At 46.5% G+C, this 22,529-nt stretch overlaps 1 protein-coding gene across 3 annotated transcripts in view; it reads left to right on the top strand.

Moving 5' to 3' along the window:
- The window catches only part of LOC119971793 (endoplasmic reticulum-Golgi intermediate compartment protein 2-like), a 66,168-nt gene that overhangs the window by 24,013 nt on the left and 19,626 nt on the right, over positions 1 to 22,529 (top strand). The window lies entirely within an intron of this gene.

Consider the following 22,529-nt stretch of genomic DNA (forward strand, 5'->3'; position numbering starts at 1 on the left):
CCTGGCCAACATTCCCTCTCAACTAACATCACCAAAAATAAACAGATCGACTTGGTACTTAGCTCGTTGTTAGATCTGGGATCTTGCTGTGTGCAAAACTGCTTCCGCATTCATCAACATCACGCATTTTCAAAGCGGAGGTCGCGAGTCATGGGTGGATCGCAGGCGGGTGTCGGGAGGGTTGCGGAGTCGTCCATCACGGCGTTCCCGATCACGGGAATTCACGGGCAACAGCCGCAGGAGCTGGCTTTTAACAATGCCGGTTGCGAGCGGCTTTACAAATGGCTGCCGCGACCAGCTAAAAAAAAACGGGCGCACTGCGCATGCGTGCCCGCTCATCAGTCTGCATACGGCCCGGGAGTGTTCAGACCTGAACCCAGGGTCAAAGTGCGATCGCAGCATGACGGCGGCTGACTGCTTGGTGATCACCAATGATGAACAAGGCTGTGACTGCAATCTGTTTTGCATCCCGAAACATTACTCAAATGATCTAGAGAGAGTATTATTCCTCATGGTTTAATCATGGACAGAACCAAAACTTTGGCAATGGATATAATGAAATCCATGGGAAATCATCACATTGTCGCCCCCTGTGTACTGAAGGGTGGCTATAAGTTTTTTGCTGATATTTTAGAACACATTAAAGCATTGAATCGAAGCAGTGACCATTCAATCCCTATGACGGTGAACTTCATCCGCTTGAAGAGTTACTGTAATGATCACTCAACAGGGGAGCTACTCAGAGTTTACGAACTGAGGTATGAAATCCATGCTTTCCTTCTCCAGAAATTGTCCTTTCTCGCTGATTAATTTCCTGATGAAACTTGGATGCAAACTATGTCTTACCTTGCAGACATCTTTTCAATTCTAAATGAACTGAACCTCAAATTGCAAGGGAAGGATGATGATTGCTTTCGGCACTGTGAAGAAATCGCAGCTTTCCAAAAGTCTTTGAAAATTTGGCAATTGCAAGTGCAAAGCCAAAATTACTACATGTTCCCCACACTGCTACGACACATTGAAGAAACCAGCATCAGTAAGGAAACTGTAAATGGACTGGCAAGCCTGGCTCCAAATGAAGCTGACTGAATTTCTGCGCCTCAGTTTTGACAGCACATTAAAAACACGGCACAACTCAGTGAAACTGTCAGTATTCTGGAGCAGCGTCTCCGAGGAGTATCCGGAGCTGAGTAAAACAAACATTTTGTTGCTTTTGTCCTTCACAGCTTCCTACATGTGCGAGGTTGGATTTTCCGTCCTCACAAAGGTGAAGACGGCACAAAGGAACCGGCTGAATCCGGCACTCAATATGTGCATAGCCCTCTCCTCCTGTGAACCTGATTGGAGTGCGATCGTGAGGACCAAGCAGGCTCACCTCTCGCATTAATGGTGGGTCCTGAATGTCGGCCGGCGTAGGTCGCGAAGGTTGGTCGGTTGGTAAAAATGGGTCCCGGAAAAAAGTTTGAAAAACAATGATCTACAGGACACCAGTGATTAATTGTGTGCCAGGGGCTTTGAGCTGGTTATGAAACTAGATAAGGTGCTACATAAAGGGACATTCATTATTTTACTCGTGCCCATCTTTCACAACATCAAACAACAACAACATATTCAGAATGTTCCTGTAAGCTGGTTCTCTTCAGTGTTGGTGACCTTTCTACTGAAGAAATGTTGGCTGATATTTGGCCCTTATCAAGACTCTGGTACAGAAAGTGATCTAAGATATTAACCAAAGATTTCAAAAAGTAATTTCAGGTTGCACATTGCACTGAGTTACACTGAGGCTGATATGAAGCAAAACAAACAACCTTGTGCATTGTTGCACTCACATCTGAGGCAGTGAGGGTATCAACATGATGAAAATGTCCATGTGATGCTCAGACCAAATATACAAGAGTCAACTGCACTCAATTAGGCTGATTGTGAAGTACAGAATGCATGAAACAAAAGTTGTCAAGAACAAATGTTGCTTACTGCAAGTAAGTCCCAATCCCATGACCTCCACCGTCTAGAAGGACAAGAACAGCAGCAGATGAAAGCAAATTTCTGCGGATGCTGAAATATTTGCGCTTTTACAAAGAGTACCCAGACTCGAAACGTTAGCTCCTTTTTCTCTCCACAGATACCATCAGACCTGCTGAGATCGTCAAGGATAGCGGATGCATGGAAACACCACTAGCTGCAAGTTCCCCGCCAAGCCACACACTAACCTGACTTGGAACTATATTGCTGTTCCGACACTGATGTTGGGTCAAAATCCTTCCGAACAGCACTGTGGGTGCACTTATGCGACATGGATTGTAGTGGTTCAAGAAGGCACTTTCTCTTTCTTTTATAAATTTAGAGTACCCAATTAATTTTTTCCAATTATGGGGTAATTTAGCGTGGCCAATCCACCTAGCCTGCACATCTTTGGGTTGTGGGGGCGAAACCCACGCAAACACGGGGATAATGTGCAAATTCCACACGGCCAATGACCCAGAGCCGGGATCGAACCTGGGACCTCGGCGCCATGAGGCAGCAGTGCTAACCACTGTGCCACCGTGCTGCCCTACAATCACTTTCTCAAGGGAAATTCGAAATGGACAATAAGTTCTAAGATTGAGAAATAGTGTAGGATGAAGTTGAAATTGATGATTAAATCAGTGTATTTAACCAATACAAATGAACAAAACAAAAAGAATGTTAAATGGTATAGTCAGAGCCAGAAACGTTCAAGGCACAAAATCATTGTCAAACTATTCAGCATTTGGTCAGATCATCCCTTGACCACTGTGTTCAGTTCTGGTCACGAAGACACAGGGAGACATTAATGCATTGGATGTAATGAGGAACAAACCCCCCGTTATCAGAGGATAGAGCTGTGAGCAAGGAATGGACAACCTGGGACTTTTTAACGTTGAAGGGAATTAATTGAGAGGCAACCTGTCAGACATACATAACAAAGAAAATATCGTGAGGAATGAAGATCAAGAGCTACACAATGATGATGAGAAAACGGGACAGGGGTTCAAACTATTGAAAAAGATGTTTAGAACCAGTTTCAAGGCCTTTGAGATGGTGCAGAGGAGATTCACTGGAATGGTACCAGGAATTAAGGATTTCAGAATTGTGGCGAGATTGAAGAAACTGGATTGTCCTTCATAGAGCAGAGAATGTTAAAGGAGGTTTAATAAAGTGTTCTGAATTATGAAGCATTTTATTAGAGTAGATAGGAAAAAATTGTTTCCACTGACAGAAGGATGCAGATTTAAGGTAATTGGTAAAAGATCTACAGGACAATGAGGAGAAATGTTTTTACACAGAGGGTTGTCATAATCTGGAATGTGCTGTCTGAAAGAGCTGTGAAAGCGGGTTCGATGGGGACATTCAATAGGAAAATGGATACATACTTGAACAAATAAAGAGCAGATAAAGAATTAATTGGAACACTCTTCCAAATAGCTGGCACAGACAGAATGGCTGAATGGTTTTCTCAATGGTTTGCAATCAAGAAGATCCTCACACGAGGTAATGGGATTGACGCCTGGGCATGAGATACACATCCCTGAGTAATTTAAGAAAGTGTTGGATGGTGGCTGGAGGAGCTAACCATGTGTTCTTTCCTCCTCCATGTGCTTTCAATTGTGTAAATAGCAAATTATCATCATATTGGAATTGTGACAATTACATCACAGATAATGACCTAGCTTAAACAAGGGTGTTATTGATTGATTGGTTGATTTATTGTCACATGAACCAAAGTACAGTGAAAAGCATTTTCAACATGCACAGTAGACAAAAAGAATAATCGACAAAGTACATCGACAAATAGTAATTGGTTCTCGGTTAACTGTTGGTTCCCTGTTAACAGTGAATCCATCAGCATTCACTGCTATTAATGAAAAAAATCAGACAGCAGCTCCTCGTGTCTGCCCATGCTCATTCAAACGCAGAAGTGCAGTAATTGCTATCAGAGAAGGGCAAAGGCAGCAGGAGCGCTGTCCAATCCTCCACAGGACGTAGTCAATGTAATTGTCTCAAATACTTACCCCCGAGGTCCCCACTAACAATGCCCGTTAAAGGGCTGATGCATTTAGGAGTAAGGTGATATTCATAATGGAGGGTCGTACCCAATGCTACCACAGAAGATGAGCTAAGAACCCCCTTGGACATCTCTGAGCAAGGGGTACATGGGAATGCCCTTGAATTTCACCTTTGGATGGTTCAAACTCTATTAGCAGAATAGTTACCCAGGAAAAGTTAGAAGGATTAAAACTGCTTCTAATTTCTGTGTACCTATACCACTACCCCGACCACTGGCTGACTCGCCCAGCCCCGACCCAAAACATCCCCCAGCTGTCCTACCACCCCCAATTAACCCACCTCCCCAACTACCACCCTGACCACCCAACTACCCCATGAGTCCCCAGTTACTTCACACTCCTACCCCCGAGTACCCCTGACCTCCCCCCCCCACCTAACGTCACCTCTCCATGATCCTCCCCACCTCCAACACATCCCCCCGACTCCCACCCACCTACCCAACCATGTAACCACACCCCACCCCTCGACCCACACCCCCATCCTGACCAACCCCTGTGACCCACCCTAGTCCCTCACCCACTTACTCTCCATGCTTGCCTTCTTTCCTGTCAGAGTGGCTTTGGGACATTTAAATTTACCAGAATACGGCAGTTTGTGTCATAAAAAGGGATACTTGGTTTAATTTCCCATGAATATCCTGCACTGCACTGAGGGAAACCAGGAGCAGCTGCACTCCACATTTCTCAGTAAACCCGTGTCAGATGTCAGGGTGATAAATGTGCAGCTCCAGAATAAGGTAAGTGAAAAAGAGCAGAGTAGGAATCTGATGATGTTGCCAATCCATGACAGATTCAACCCTGTAGTTCTTTCTCCTCAATCACTGTCATGCTTCCCTTCAAATCTGGCATGATTGCCCCATTCTTCAATGGCCCTCACGATCTTTGCAAAACTACCTCCCACTCTCCAACCTATAGTTCCTTTCCAAAGTTCTTGAACATGCTGCCACCTCCCAAATCTGTACCCACCTTCCTTGGATTTTCCACTCAGACTATAGTATGGCTGTTATCAAAGTCACATATTACATCATATCTGACTATGATATCCTTCTTGACCTGTCTGACATGGTCCATCCACCTCTTTCATGCTGGTCCACTTGGGTGGAACTGCTCTCACCTGGTTCCATTCTTATCCATCTAACCATACCTGGAGAATCACTTACAATGTTATCTCTTCCACTGCTGCACAGTTCCCTCTGGTGTCCTGAAGGATCCATTCCCTCCTATCTTTCATCTACAAGCTGTCCCTTGGAAATATCATCTGAAAACACAACACCAGGTTCCACTTATATGCTGACAACTCCCAGCTCTACCTCAGCATCACCTCTATCGACTGCTCCACTGTCTCTGAATTATCAGACTGCTTGTTCAACATCCAATACTGGATGACTTGAAATTTCCTCCAGTTAAATATTGAGGAGACTAATTCTCCGATTTAGCGGCTAAGTGCCAACGCCGGCACTGGGAGCTGTGGGGTTGCACAGAATCGGCGCCGAATCCTCACCGATCCTGGGACCGGTGAGGGGCTAGCAGCGGCGCTGGGCAAAACTCCTCGCTCCCGCGCCAAAAACAGCCAGAGAATGGCCGGGTCCGTGGCTGCACATGAACACGGCGATGACTTGCAGCAGTCACGGCGTACAACATGGCGCCGGCCGTGCATGGACTCGACCTGCCAAATACTGTCCCCTGCCCACCACCCACCAGTCCCCCAGCTCTCGCGGAAGCCCCCCCCGGCCAGCAACATGGCTCCCAGCCGACTATGTCGGCGCTGGACACAGTCCGTGGCCGTCACACCGGATTACTGACCGCTGAGACCACACGTCCCCCGTGCGGTCGGGAACTCAGCCCATTGGGGGTGGAGCATCAGGGCAGGGCTTTCCGATGACGTGTCAACGTGACACGTGTCAACGTGTCAATGGTGTGCGGCGCATGAAGTGAAGACGCCATTTCGGAGGTGGCAGAGAATTGAAAACCAGCATTGAACCGGCACTGCCCGCGATTTAGGCGTCAGAAGGCATTCTCCGCCCGATCGCTGATTACGATATCGGTGTACGGCAAGGGAGAATTCCGTCCATTGTTTTTGGTCGCAATCACTAACACCATTCCCAACAGACCAACTCCATTCTTCTCCCTGGCAACAATCTGGCAGTAAACCAGACTGTTGCAACCTTGATGACATATTTGACTCCAAACTGAGCTTCCAACCCTATGTCAGAGCTATCATCAAGACCTATTTCCACCTATAAAATTTCATCTGACTCAGCTCATCTGCTGTGAAACCCTCATCTCTGTCTTTGTTACCTCTAGACTTCACTATTCCAATGAACTCCAAGCTAGCTTCCCACCCTTCATCTCTGTAAACCTAAGCTGATCCAAACCTTTGCTGCCTATGTCCTAACTCTTATCTAGTCCCATTTAACTATGACTCTGAAAATCACTGATCCATATTGGCTCCCTGTTGAGCAACTCCATAATTTAAAAATCTTCATCCTTGTTGTCAAATCCTTCCAAACCTCTCTCAATCTCTGTAATCTCCTCCAGCCCCACAATCCTCTGTGATCACTGGATTCATCTAAGTCTTACCTCTTAATAATCCTGAGTCTTGTAAGTAAATTTTTGATGGCATGAAAAGTGATAATTATTGTCAAACAAACTCTCTGGCCCAGAAAATTTCATTTTACAAGCATGGAGTTGCATTCCTTCAAAAAGTAATTAGGGTGGAGATTTTCAAAACAAGAAATTTATTGTAATTTTTGTTTACTTTTTTCAGTCTCCTTTGTCTTTCTCTCAATCACATATGTCTTCCCAATCTTTTAAAAAAAATTTAGTGCCCCGAATTCATTTTTCCAATTAAGGGGAAATTTAGCACGGCCAATCCACCTACCCTACACATCTTTTTGGGTTGTGGGGGCAAAACCCATGCAAACATGGGGAGAATGTGCAAACTCCACATGGACAGTGACCCAGAGCCGGGATTGAACCTGGGACCTCGGCACTGTGAGGTAGCAATGCTAACCACTGCACCACCGTGCTACCCTATGTCTCCCCAATCTATACTGCACTTTCTGTGCGTGACTTTAATCTAATTTATAAATTCTGCTTTACACTTACTAATTAGTATCCTGTGTGGTTCACTGTGGATTCTTCAATCTGATTAGTTGAAGAGCATTTCTACTTCTTACCTTGCTCACTGTCAGGTGGATGTACCTTTATGAAATGGGTGTTTATCAAATAGCTGCAGTGATGTCAGTGTGTGGGCGGAGCTGGCCTGTATGTCTTTCATTTTCGTTTTTGAGCTGGCATCTGTAGTGTGTTTTTGGTTTTGTTTTCAGAAGTGGAGAGCTGGGGGCGGCACGGTGGCGCAGTGGTTAGCACTGCTGCCTCACAGCGCCGAGGTCCCAGGTTCGATCCCGGCTCTGGGTCACTGTCTGTGTGGAGTTTGCACATTCTCCCCGTGTCTGCGTGGGTTTCGCCCCCACAACCCAAAAACGTGCAGAGTAGGTGGATTGGCCAGGCTAAATTGCCCCTTAATTGGAAAAAATAATTGGATAATCTAAATTTATAAAAAAAAAGAAAAAAATTAAAAAAAAAAAAAAAAAAAGAAGTGGAGAGCTGCATTCAAAGTATCAGTTGTATAATGATCTCTCTCTCTCTACAAGCTAAATACTGTCTCCAGAGCATTGATGATTTCAATGTATTACCTGTATCTGTAGAGCATTTAAACCAGCTGTCTTTATTTTAAAAAGGCTATAACTTGTGGATTTTGTTTAGGAAGTTATTAAGGGTTATCTATAGAATATTGTATTTGGGAAAGTATCAGTGTTTGTAGTTGATAAGATGTTTACTGTGTGTTTATAAAATATTAACTGGATTCATAGAGTAAACATTGTTTTGTTTTAAACATACTTTAGCTCTCTGTTGCATCACACCTGTAAAGTGGGCCCTTGTGCTCCCCATAACCAAAATCTATTTAACGTTGTGGATCAGGTGAACTCCATGATATACTTTGGGGTTCTCTAAACCCTAGCCCATAATATCACACATGCCTGTACATGACACGATGCAGGATTAGTCGTCAAATTTGAATTAGTCTCAATTCAGAAGCCGGCAAAAGCTTTGTGGGCGGCTGTCAGTGAGATAAAATGGCCAGTGCCATTGATCACGGGATCCGCATCATTGACTTGACATGAGTAGCCACATTACAACAATGAGAGCTGGCAGCAAGCTGGCTGCGAATAACTGCACTCTGAGCTCAGTGGTTAAAAACTGAGATGCACAGAGTTCAATTCCCCAGCATCTGAATGCCAGAGAAACTTGCAATATTATAAAAGAGACAATTAATGTTTGTTTTTCCCATTGCAGTTATGTTGCAACCCTTTTCACAGTAACTTCATTGCAGTGTTAATGTAAGCATAGTTGTGACAATAAAGATTATTATTATTAAAGAGGAGCCAAGTGGTAGGTCAGTAGTTCCCAACGCTTTCCTTCATGCAGAATACAGTTCGTCATCAAAAGCTTTTTTGAAACGCAATGTATGCAGGTAGTTTTATTATTTATTTTTATAAATTTAGAGTACCCAAATTATTTTTCCAATTAAGGGGCAATTTAGTGTGGCCAATTCACCTACCCTGCACCTTTTAGGTTGTGGGGGTGAAACCCATGCTGGCACGGGGAGAATGTGCACAATCCACACGGACAGTGACCCGGGGCCAGGATCGAACCCGGGTCCTCAGCGTCACGAGACAGCAGTGCTAACCCCTGTGCCACTGTGCCGCCCTAGACAGGCCATTTTAAACATCATTTTTTTTACATAGCCTACGGTTGATGGGAGTCAAATTTGTATAACAATGGTTATTAAAAACACAGCTATTTCATTTTTTAACATAAATTTTGAGTATCCAATTTTATTTCCCAATTAAGGGGCAGTTTAGCATGGCCAATCCACCTACCCGGCACATCTTTTTTGCAAGTGTCCTACTGTACATCCTACTACCAACTGGCGAGTCATGCCAGTCACGTGATGCATGTTTGGCACCACCCGCTGGCCGGAGGTCATACCTACGATTACGTATATTGATAAATAGCTTCTTTTTTTTAAAATAATTTTTATTGAAAAATTTTGAATTTACACAACAACATCAAACCATACTAAAATACCAACGATAACAGTAATAACAACAATCATAAACCTTCGCCCCTCCTCAATGAACAACCCAACATATTAACAACAACTTACCCCCCGGTTGCTGCTGCTATTGAACCAGGAAGTCCAGAAAAGGCTGCCACCGTTTATACTGTAGTACCCTTGTACTGATCCTCTCAGGGCAAATTTAACCCTTTCCAACTTTATAAATCCCGCCATGTCATTGACCCAAGTCTCCACACTTGGGGGCCTCGCATCCTTCCACTGTAACAAGATCGTCCGCCGGGCTACTAGGGACGCAAAGGCCAGGACACCGGCCTCTTTCGCCTCCTGCACTCCCGGCTCCACCGCAACTCCAAAAATCGCGAGTCCCCACCCTGGTTTGACCCTGGATCCAACCACCCTCGACACCTTCCCCGCCACCCCCTTCCAGAATTCTTCCAGTGCCGGACATGCCCAGAACATATGTGCATGATTCGCTGGACTCCCCGAACACCTGATGCACCTGTCCTCACCCCCAAAGAACCTACTCATCCTAGTCCCGGACATGTGGGCCCGGTGCAGCACCTTAAATTGGATGAGGCTAAGCCTCGCACATGAAGAGGAAGAGTTGACTCTCTCCAAGGCATCCGCCCAAGTCCCGTCCTCTATCTGCTCCCCAAGATCCCCCTCCCATTTAGCCTTCAGCTCCTCCACTGACGACGATAAATAGCTTTATACATTTATATAACTGTATACATTTAAGTTTGCATGCATATCACCACACGTACGAGCTGCATGTAATTGAATATTTTTTCCCACGGACCAGCTGCTGTACTCTCATGGAGCAATCACTGCCATAGGTCATCCCAGGCACTACTCTAAAATAGATCTTGACATCAAACTGGAACCTGCAGTACCTCAGAGCTGTGTGCAGAAGGGCAGGTCGATACAAACTGACTTAATCTGTTCATCCAGAATAAAACATCAAATCTTGCACCACGAAAGGTCAACCAGCCCATCCCATCTGAGCCTTTGTGAACAAACTCCCACTCTTCTTTCCCCATAGCCCCACAACTTTCTTTTCTTTTCAATTATTTACACAATTCCCTTTTGAAAGCTATTATTGAAACTGTTTCCATCACCCTTTTAGGCGGTGTTCTTGGTCGTCTCAACCTGCTATGTAAAAATTGGTTCTGGTTCTTTAGCTAATTGTAGAGGAATGGGTTCCAGTAACAAGATACCAATACTGGGAGGTGTTGAAAGGAGAGTTGTATTCCTCGGGGTCGGTACAATCAACTCCAACACTCACACTTTCATCACCTTACAACACAAAACTCATCGGGGAATAAGATCAAAAGAATAAGCTGAAAGAAAAACAAAATTCTCAGAGTATCATCAACACACACTCATACACACACATGTAGGATAAAAGCATGCTTCTTTCTTACATTTTGACAACATGAGAATCATTTCCACAAAATAATAGAGCACAAAAGATAGAAAGAGGCTTCAGTGTTGTGTCACTAAAACAGACTGTAGCTGGTTACAGTTCAATGCACCCTGCTTATTTTTCCCCTATAGTGAAGCCTATTATGTACTGCAAGGCTCAGCTGTTGTTTTCAACAAGCTGGGTTTTCCCCTAGACTGTGTCCTAGACTTGATAAGACAGAGAAAGATTAAAAAAAATAAATTTAGAGTATTCAATTCTTTTTTTTTTCAATTGAGGGGCAGTTTAGTGTGGCCAATCCACCTACCCAGCACATCTTTGTGTTGTGGGGCTGAGACCCACGCAGACATGGGGAGAATGTGTAAACTCCACACGGACTGTGACCCAGGCGCAGGATCGAACCCGGCTCCTCAGCACCGTCAGGCAGCAGTGCTAACCACTGCATCACCGTGATGCCCAAGGCAGAGAAAGATTTGCATTTTTAAAGCACCTGTCATGGCCACATTCCAAAATGCTTTAACCCAAGGAAGTACCTTGGAGTATAGAAACTGTTGTAATGTCGGAAACACGGTAGCCAATTTGCACACAGTAAGATCCCATAAAGAGCAATGTGATAATGACCAAATAATTCATTTTTATAAGTTTAGATTGACCCAGTACACCAGGGAGCATTGCCATGATTTCCTTCAAAATAGCAGTCATGGGATCCTTTACCTCTACCTTGGAGAGTAGGGAACACATAGGTTCACTTTTGATAGTGTGGTGTTCCCTCAATGCTGCACTGGGAGTGTCAACCTAGATTCTAAGCTCAATTCTCTGAGATGAGACTCAGACCATCTGACTCAAGGATGGAGATTTCTAGCACTGGTCCAAGCTGGTATCAAAAGTTTGCCGATTGCTTTTTAAATCATTCTTTCTTGAAATGTGCGCATCACTGGCTGGGCCAACATTTATTGCCCATCACTGATTTCCTTGGAGAAGTGATGGTGAGCCACCTTCTTGAACCCACACAGTCCATGTGGTTTAGGTGCATTCACAGTGATTTGTGGGAGAGAGTTCCAGGATTTTGACCCTGTAAAAATCTGGTGCTATATTCCCAAATCAGGATGGTGTGTGACTTGGAGCAGAATTTGCAAGTGGTGGTGTTCCCAAATGGGTGGCGTTCCCAAATGGGTGGTGTTCCCAAATGGGTGGCGTTCCCAAATGGGTGGTGTTCCCAAATGACTTCCGCCATTATCCTTCTAAGTGAAAGAGGTCTCAGGTTTGCAAGATGCTATCAAAAAATCTTGGTGCAGTGCATCTTGTATTAGAGACAACAGTGGCAGGGAGAATGAATATTTAAGGCGGTGGATGAGGCCCCCATCAAGGGACCGTTTTTGTCCTGGATAGTGTACGCTGTTTGAGTGCTGTTGGAGCTGCACTCATCCAGGCAAGTAGAGAGTACTCCATCACTCTTCTGACTTGTGCCTTGTAGATGGTGGACAAGCTTTGAGAAGTCAGGAGGTATTACTTGCCACAAAATTCTAAACCTCTGACAGGCTCTTGTATGAAAGTATTTAAATGACTGGTCGAGATAATTTCTGATCAATGGTAATGCCCAGGATGTTAATGTTGGGCAATGGTAATGCGTTTGTTAGAGGAAGCTATTGATAAAGCAGCTGAAGATGGTTGGGCTGAATAAACTATGCTGAGAAGCTTCAGCAGGGATGTCCTGGGGCTGAGATGATTAGCTTCCATCAACCACAATCATCCTGCTTTGTGGTAGGTATGACTCCAACAAATGGGCAGTTTTCACCTGATTCCCATTGACTTTGGTTTTCTAGTGCTCGTGCATTCAGTCATATGCTGCTTTAAGACCAAGGGAAGTCATTCTCACTTCACCTCTTCAGTTCAGCTCTTCACTACATTCTTCGATCAAGGCTGTAATGAGATCAGGAGCTGAGTGGCCCTGGCAGAACCCAAACTGAACATCGATGAGCCAGCTGATCATCGCTCTGCAGATACCGCTTGATAACACAATTTATGACACTTTTCATCACTTTTCTGATGATTGGAAATATACTGATCAGGCAGTAATGGGCCAGAATGGTATGTCCGAGGCAGTTTTCCACATTGTTAGGTGGTTACCAGTAGCTGTACTGGATCAGCTTTGCTAGGGGCAGGGTTAGTTCTGGAGACGAAGGCTTCAGTACTACTGAACGGACGTTGTCAGGTCCCATGCTCTCTGTTACCTTCAGTCATTTTGTAATATCACGTGGGGTGAATCGAATTGCATGAAGACTGACATTTGAGTTGCTGGGAATCTCAGGTGGAGGCCGAGGTGGATCATCCACTTGGCACGGTTGGCTGAAGGTGGGTGAAAATGCTTCCTTTAGTGCTTGTGTAATCATTGAGGACGCGGATGTATGTGGAGCTCCTCCTCCCATTGGTTGTTTAATCGTCCATCGCCATTCACAACTGGATATGGCAGGACTGCAGAGCTTTCATTTGATCCATTAGTTGTGTGTTTGTTTAGCTTTGTCTTCTGTCCTCTGGGAGAACTGCTTACTCAACATTGATGGGCAGCACGGTAGCACAGTGGGTAGCACTGGTTCTTCATAGCTCCAGGTTCCCAGGTTTGATTCCCGGTTGGGTCACTGTCTGTGTGGAGTCTGCACGTTCTCCCTGTGTCTGCGTAGGTTTCCTCCGGGTTCTCCGGTTTCCTCCCACAAATCCCAAAAGACGTGCTGTCAGGTGAATCGGATATTCTAAATTCTCTTTCTGTCTACCCGAACAGGCGCCGGAATGTGGCGACTGGGGGATTTTCACAGTAACTTCATTGCAGCTTTGATGTAAGCCTACTTGTGACAATAAAGATTATTATTATTAATAGAGCCTTGCGATTTTTTAGCATTAACCTGGCAGTGTGTCAGTTTATCACCTCCTCGATAACCAAGTTTTTGGAATCCGAACAAAACAAATGGAAAGTCCTCTCATCTTTGGTGGCTGTCATTGATGAGGATGTAGTTAATACGATGTGAGCTGTGAACTAAAACTTGAGGGCATTAATAAACTTGCAACATGAGTGTGCAATTGGTAAATGGATTTCAATATTGATAAGGGCAAGATAAGTATATTATGGTCATACACTCTTTTGACAAAAAGAGTCGAAAAGAGGGAGAGGAACAGAAGGATTCTGGAGTACAGAAACGCCAATGACTAAAAGTAGTGCCAAAGGTTAATAAGGCCATTTAAAAATAAACAAACAAAAGGCAGGAGGCTATTTTTAGGGAGATCGAATTGAAAAGCCGAGAAGTTATGTTAACCTTGTACAGAGCCTTATTTAGAGTATCCCATGAGTACTGTACACAGTTCTGCTCTCCGCATTACAAGAAGAATATAGAGAGACACTGGAGGAGGTGCAATAAAATGATTGGAATGGTACCTTAACTGAGAGGTATTACCTATCAGGAAAGATTTCACAGGTTGGGGTTCTTTTCTAGAAAAGAGAAGGTAAGGGGACACTGATAGAAATCTTCAAAATTATGCAACGGTTTGTTAGGGTATTCATTGATAAGATGTTTTCATTTGCAGGCAAAACCAGGCATAAATATAAGATAGTAACTAATTAATACAATATGGAATTCAGGGGAAACTCCTTTACCAAAGAATGATGAGAACATGAAACCCTTCAGCAAAGGTAGCATAGAGGGGAGCTCCTCAGTGCAGGAAGAGATCGGGGCACCCTTTATCTTTTAGCTTTTTTTCCAATTAAAGGGCAATTTAGCGTGGCCAATCTACCTACCCTGTACTTTGGGTTGTAGGGGTGAAACCCATGCAGACACAGGAAGAGACCGTCGAGCCTGCTCCACCATTCATTATGATCATGGCTGATCATCAAACTCAATAGCTTGATCCTGCTTTTCCCCCATATCTTTTCATCCCCTTCGTCCCCTGTATCTAACTGTTTCTTGAAAATATACATGGCTGAATTCTCCGCTGTCGGGCTTCTCCATTTTGCTGGCAGCCCAGGGGTTTCCCCAACGGCTTGGGGCTGCCCCACAATAGGAAACCCCATTGGCCAGCCGATGAAACGGAGATTCCCATCAGTGTGCTGCACTAGAAATCTAGTGCAGCGGGATGGAGAAACCCGCCAACAATATTTTGGCCTAAACTGCTTTGAGGTAGTGAATTCCACAGGTCAACCACTCTCTGGGTGAAGAAATATCTCTTCAACTCTGTCCTAAATGGTCTACTGTGTATCCTCAGACTGTAACCTCTGTTTCTGGAGGATAGCAAATGTTGTCCCCTTGTTCAGAGGATAGCAAATATTGTCCCCTTGTTCAAGAAGGGGAATAGAGATAACCCCGGTAACTATAGACCAGTGAGCCATACTTCGTTGTGGGCAAAGTCTTGGAAAGGTTTATAAGAGATAGGATTTCTAATCATCTGGAAAGGAATAATTTGATTAGCGACAGACAACACGGTTTTGTGAAGGGTAGGTCGTGCCTCACAAACCTCATTGAATTCTTTGAAAAGGTGACCAAACAGGTGGGTGAGTGTAAAGCAGTTGATGTGGTGTATATGGATTTCAGTAAAGCGTTTGATGAGGTTCCCCATGGTAGGCTATTGCAGAAAATACAGAGGCATGGGATTCAGGGTGATTTAGCAGTTTGGATCAGAAATTGGCTAGCTGGAAGAAAACAATGGGTGGTGGTTGATGGGAAATGTTCAGCCTGGAATTCAGTTACTGGTGGTGTACCACAAGGATCTGTTTTGGGGCCACTGCTGTTTGTCATTTTTATAAATGGCCTGGAGGAGGGCGCAGAAGGATGGGTAAGTAAATTTGCAGATGACACTAAAGTCGGTGGAGTTGTGGACAGTGCGGAAGGATGTTACAAGTTACAGTGGGATATAGATAAGCTGCAGAGCTGGGCTGACAGGTGGCAAATGGAGTTTAATGCAGAAAAGTGTGAGGTGATTCATTTTGGAAGGAATAACAGGAAGACAGGAATAACAGGAACATGGGTTCATGGTAAGATTCTTGGTAATGTGGATGAGCAGAGAGATCTCGGTGTCCATGTACATAAATCCCTGAAAGTTGCCACCCAGGTTGATAGGGTTGTTAAGAAGGCGTACAGTGTGTTAGCTTTTATTAGTAGAGGGATTGAGTTTCGGTGCCATGAGGTCATGTTGCAGCTGTACAAAACTCTGGTGCGGCCGCATTTGGAGTATTACGTGCAGTTCTGGTCGCCGCATTATAGGAAGGATGTGGAAGCATTGGAAAGGGTGCAGTAGAGATTTACCAGGATGTTGCCTGGTATGGAGGGAATATCTTATGAGGGAAGGCTGAGGGACTTGAGGGACTTAAGAGAGAAGAAGGTTAAGAGGTGACTTAATTGAGGCATACAAGATGATCAGAGGATTAGATAGGGTGGACATTGAGAGCCTTTTTCCTTGGATGGTGATGTCTAGCACGAGGGGACATAGCTTTAAATTGAGGGAAGATAGATATAGGACAGATGTCAGAGGTAGGTTCCTTACTCAGAGAGTAGTAAGGGAGTGGAGTGCCCTGCCTGCAACAGTAGTGGACTCGCTAACACTAAGGGCATTCAAATGGTCATTAGATAAACATATGGGTGATAAGGGAATAGCGTAGATGGGCTTTAGAGTGGTTTCACAGGTCGGTACAATATCGAGGGCCGAAGGGCCTGTACTGCGCTGTAATGTTCTATGTTCTATCCCCTCCATCAGGAACATCCTCCGTGCATCTACCCTGTTTAGTCCTGTTAGAATTTTATAGATTTCTATGAGAACCCCCCTCATTCTTCTGAACTCCAGCGAATACAATCCTGACAGACAACCCTGCTCATATATTCAAATCCTCTCGCTATGAAGGCCAACATACCATTTGCCTTCCTTACCAAGTGCTGCACCTGCATGCTTACCTTAAGCAACTGCTATACAAGAACACCCAGATCTCCTCTCCTAATTTATGGTCATTCAGATAATAGTCTGCCTTCCCGTTTTGCTACCAAAGTGGATAACCTCGCATTTCTCCAAATTATACTACATCTGCCATTCATTTGCCCACTCACTCAACTTGTCCAAATCACATTGAAGGATCTCTACATCCTCTTCACAGCTCACTCTCCCACCCAGCTTTGTGTCACCTGCAAAGTTGGAGATATTACATTGGGTTCCCTCATCTAAATCATTGTGAATAGTTAGGGTCCCAGAACCTATCTCTGCGGTGCCCCACTAGTCACCGCCTGCCATTTGGAAAAAGTGTAGCAAAAAAGAGGCAGCAGCATGACCGAGAGAATAGTCGAGGTGCGACAGAAAAAAAGATGGCGGAAGGCGCTTGGGCATCGTAGCCCACTAAGTGGTCTGCAAAGCAGCTTGCGAACATTTTGAACAACAAGTTCCAGCCGCAGAGAAAAGAGGCTGTAGCGTTAACAATTATACTCAAAGACGAGAGACTAGTACAATCGAGGCTTTATTGCTGTGCGATGCTATTCCTCCATCTGCAACTGTAGACTACGGTCTGAGTGACTCACACGCATATTTATACACAAGCTCCCTGTGGGCGGAGCTAGCCGGCAGGGGCTTACCGGAGGAACCTGTATTACAGGTACAGGCATACATCCCCCTCGATGGGGTCGATGGGGCAGCACGAGGACCGGCTGTCCTCACTGGAGGTGGCAATGGGGCTGGTGGTGGATAGTCACAAGAGGTTGAGGGAGAAGTTGGAGGTTCTCGAGAATTGCTCCAGGAGGCAGAACCTCCGGATTGTGGGGCTGCCTGAGGGGGTCGAGGGAGTGCAGGCCGCTAAATATATAGCAAATATGCTGGAGAAGCTGATGAAGGAGCGGGTCTTTGACCATCCCTTCGAGGTGGATCAGGTGCACAGAGGGCTGAGGAAGAGGCCAAAGGTAGGGGAGCCGACGAGGGCTATGGTGGTGAGGCTGCATCATTTTCCCAATAAGGAGAAAATCTTAAAATGAGCGAGGCAGAAGAAGAAGTGCACCTGGGAGGGGATCAAGCTGAGGATATACCAGGACCTGGGTGTGGAGTTGGCCAAGCGATGAACTGGTTTTAACCGGATCAAGGCTGCCGTCTACAAGGAGGAGGTGAAGTTTTGGGTGCCGTATCTTGCTCGTCTGTGGGTCACGCATCAGAAGCGGGAGTTTTATTTTGATAAGCCGGAGGAGGCGAACGAGTTTATGAGCGAGCACGGACTGGGAGGAGTGTGATGACACTGAACTGTGGAGATGTTCAATGTGGGGAATGTAGGTTCGCATGATGGGTGAATTGATGAATTTAATGAGAATGAGGGCAGAGAGGGTGTGTGTGCTTTCTTGTATATTTGGGTTTTGGGGTGTGGGTGGGTGAAGGGCAGATTCGGGGAAGGGTGGATAGATGGAGGCCTTGGGTGGGGGCCACAATACTAGCTGGTTGGCTAGTTAATGGGAGTGAAGTGGGGGATTGACAGGAGGAGGGAGCCAGGGAGAGGGGATGGGTTGGGTTTTTTGTTTGGTTATTGGGGGCTGGGGTGGGGTGGGGAAAGGAGGGATGCTGAAGTGGGAAATGTGGGTGTGGGATAGTTGGTTCAGGAGGGATGATGGCCTGGAGGAGTGCAGGGCATGGACCGGGGGGAGCTGGGTAAAGAAGGGATATGGCTGACCGGCAAGGAAGGGGTTGATTATGTCGAATGTGCGGGGACTGAACGGGCCCGTCAAGCAGGTGTGTGTTTTTGCACACTGGAAGAGTTTGAAGATGGACATCATGTTTCTGCAGGATTTATTTCTGAAGCTGGGGGATCAGATGAGACTGAGGAATGGCTGGATGCGGCCGGTGTTCCCCTTGGGGTTGGACATGAAGACGCCGGGGTGTGGCGATGCTGGTCAGCAAGAGATCTTTGGGGTCAGCAGTGTTGTAGCTGACCCTGGGACATGTACGTGATGGTTAGCAGGAAGTTAGAGGAGGCACCTGAGGTGCTAGTGAATATTTATGCCCCAAACTGGGATGATATGGATTTTTGAGGTGGGTTTAAGGGAAGATTCCAGATCTGGACACACATCGGATGATTATGGGGGTTGATATCAATACGGTTCCAGCCCATGGTTCCTGAAGATTTCGGCTACAGTGAAAGAGTTGATGGGGTTCATGGAACGTATGGGAGGGGCGGGCCCATGGCGGTTTGGGAGGCCGACTTCGTACTTGTCACATGTGCACCAGGTGTGTTCCCAGATTGATTTTTTTGTATTGGATAAGGTGCTGTTGATGGGGGTGGTTGGTTCAGAGTATTTGACATTCGTGGTTTCTGACCATGCCCCGCACTAGGTAGATCAGCGGGTGGTGCAGGGGGAAGCTCAGCGGCCGCAGTGGAGGCTGGATATGGGACTGCTGGCAGACAAGAGGATCTGTGTGAGAGTGAAGGCGGCCATTAAGAATTTTGTGGAGCTGAATAATATCGAGGAGCTCACGACCTCCATGCTGTGGGAGGCATTAAAGGCGGTAGTAAGGGAGGAATTTAATTAAATTTGGGCACATAGGGAAAGAATGGAATGGGTAAGAGGCTGAGGTTAGTTGAGGACACCTTGAGGATGGATGGAGGTATTCGGTAGAGCCAGAGGAGGCATTGCTAAAGGAGAGACAGAGGGCCCAGATGGACTATGGGCTGGTGGCCACGGGAAAGGCAGTAGGGAAGCTGTGAAGAGCCAGAGGAGAGATTTATGAGCACAGGGGAAAAGTGAGGAGGGTTGAGGAAGCAGGCGGTGGTGAGAGAGATTGGAAGGGTAGTGGATGAGAGAGGCACGGTGGTGTCGGAGCCAGAGGGGGTCAACGGGGTCTTTGAGGCCTTCTAATGAAGGCAACATGCATCAGAGCCTCCGACCAGGGAGGAGGGTATGAGGCGGTTCTTGAACGGGCTAAAGTTCCCAAGAGTGGAGGAGGGTAAGGTGCAGGGATTGGGGGCCCTGATTGGGCGGAAGGACAAAGACCCAGAGTAGTGTGGGTCATACCATCCGATTTCACTCTTAAATGAGGATGCAAAGTTGTTGGCAAAGGTGTTTGCGTCGCAGATAGAGGATTGTGTGCCCGGTGTGATAGGAGAGGATCAGACGGGGTCCGTGAAGAGGCGACAGCTGTTGGCAAATGCATGCAGGCTGCTCAACATATTTATGATGAGGGAAGTGGATGTGGTGGTGGCTATGGATGCAAGAAGGCTTTGACCGGGTGGAGTGGGCATATCTTTTGGAGGTGTTGGGTCGGTTCGTGTTCAGGCAGGGGTTTGTGGATTGGGCTCGGCTGTTGCATAAGGCGCCGAAGGTTAGTGTCCGGATGAATAAGATTAGTTTGGAGTACTTTGGGCAACACCAGGGGACAAGGCAGGGTGCCCGCTCTTCCCTCTGATTTTTGCTCTGGCGTTAGAGTGGTTGGCAATGGCGCTTAGGGCATTGAGGGGATGGAGGGGGATTGAGTGGGAGGGGTCGATCACAGGGTCACTTTGTATGCAGACGACCTCCTGTTGTACATTTCTGACCCGGTGGGGAATTATGATAGGATCATGGGGATCCTGGGGGAGTTTGGATATTTTTCAGGATATAAATTAAATATGGGGAAAAGCAAGGTGTTCCCTATAAATGCCAGAGGCAGGAGAGGCTGGGGAGTTGCTATTCTGGCTGGTGGGGGTGAGATTCCGTTATCTTGGGATACAGGTGACATGGAGTTGGGCCCAACTGCATAAGCGGAACTTGATACATTTGGTGGAGGGTATGAAGGCGGACTTCAAGAGGTGAGATGTGTTGCCATTGTCTTTGGCAGGGCGTGTACAGACGGTGAAAATGACGGTGCTGCCCAAGTTACTGTTCGTATTTCATCTTTGTTACTGAATCCGTTTTTAGAAAGGTGATGGGGATGATTTTGAGGTTTGTGTGGGTGTGGAAGGCCCGGGGCTGAGGAGGATGTTTCTGGAAAGGTATCGATGAGGGTGGTGTCGTGTAGGGAGACCAGTTTGAGGGCATTGTTGTTGATGCCCCTGCCTTTCTCACCACTCCAGTACTCCGTGTGTCTGGTGGTGGTATCAGTGTTGAGGGTTTGAAATCAGTGTAGGCAACACTTCCGACTGGAAGGCATGTCGCTGTCGGCGCTGATATGTGACAACCATACGCCAGCGGGGCTGGACGCAAGTTTCCAGGGGTGGCGGCAGGTGGGGATAGAGTACTTCAGAGACTTGTTTGTGGGAGGAAAGTTTGCAGGCCTGGAGGAGCTAGAGAAAATGTGTCAGTTGCCTAAGAGAAATGAGGAAGGGTGGGTTGTTAGTTTTGTTACCTGTTGCTTAAGTTTGACTTTTGTTATTTTGTATATATGAAAAATGCCATCAATAAAAATGCCATCTAAAAAAGATAATGGATTTGAGAATTTTCCCCAGTACCGACATCAGGCTTACTGGTCTATGAATCCCTGTTTTCTCTCTAGCTCCCTTTTTAAATACTGGAGTTGCATTAGCTACCCTCGAACTGTGGGAACTATTCCAGAGTCAATAGAATTTTGGAAGACTATTTCTAGGGCCACTTCCTTAAGTGCTCTGGGATGTATATTATCAGGCTCTGGGGATTTATTCGCTCTCAGTCCCATCAATTTCCCCAATACCATTCCTCTACTAATAATCTCTCCTTCAGTTCCTCCCTCGCACTAAACCCTGAACGCAATTTTCCCAAAAGAGAACAAAGTCCCCTACCGAGCACGTTTAGCCGCGTGTTCCCCAGCACTCGCAGGGCCGAGAAACACATGGCTATTCGAATCATAGAATTTACAGTGCAGAAGGAGGCCATTCAGCCCATCGAGTCTGCACCTGCCCTTGGAAATAGCACCCTACTTAAGCCCCATGCCTCCACCCTATCCCCCTTTATCCCCATAAACCAGTAAACCCACCTAACCTTTTTGGATACTAAGGGCAATTTAGAATGGCCAATGCACCTAACCTGAACATCTTTAGACTGTGGGAGGAAACCAGAGCAGCCGGAGGAAACCCACGCAGACACGGGGGGAACGTGCAGACTCCACCCAGTGACCCAAGCCGGGAATTGAACCTGGGACCCGGAAGCTGTGAAGCAACTATGATAACCACTATACTACCATGCTGTCCCCACATTTAATGCAGCTCGCATTAAATAGGGGCCTTAACGGGGAACGCAGCTGAGGCCACACATAGCCCCACTTTTTACAACGAGGAGTTCCGCTCGCCGGAGAGATCGAGACTCCATTTTTAAATAGTGTTCCCATCTCCGAGGCCCCCGAGAGAATCCCCAACCTGCCCCCCCCAGCCCAACTCAATAAGGGAGGGTCCCCAGCTTCCCCACATCGGGCAACCCCGGCCCGATTTCTCCTGTGCAAAAAATGCCACCTTGGCAGTGCCAACATGGCACCCTGGCTGTGCCTATGCCAGCTGGCAGTACAACCTGGGATCCTTGGCAGTGCCAGGCTGGCACCCAGGTGGCACTGCCAGGGTGCTCAGGTGGCACCAGCACTGCTCGGGCACCATCCTGCCCAAAGGGCATGCAACAGGGGGCCTCCGAATCCCTTGGAGACCCCCATGGGTGCTGTTGGGCCTGGCCCCGTTTGGGGGGACCAGTACCAAACAGTGCTCACTGGAGGTCTCTGAGGCAAAGGGCTTGAATCCCAAAGGCTCATGCACCTCGGTAATCCGCACATTAGAATGAGCCTTACTGCCTTGCTCTAATATGCAGATTTGCTAAAACGTGATCCCGCCCATTGTGGGCGGGATTCACATCACATTGTCTCACGAGATTGCGTTGAATCTCGCTAGGTGTTGCGAGCCAGGTAGATCCCGGGAGCGGGGTCTCCCAACTTTCACTGGCTAAACTGCGCT

This window comes from Scyliorhinus canicula, chromosome 9 (genome assembly GCF_902713615.1).
Source record: "Scyliorhinus canicula chromosome 9, sScyCan1.1, whole genome shotgun sequence".
In the NCBI taxonomy this organism is placed as follows: domain Eukaryota; kingdom Metazoa; phylum Chordata; class Chondrichthyes; order Carcharhiniformes; family Scyliorhinidae; genus Scyliorhinus; species Scyliorhinus canicula.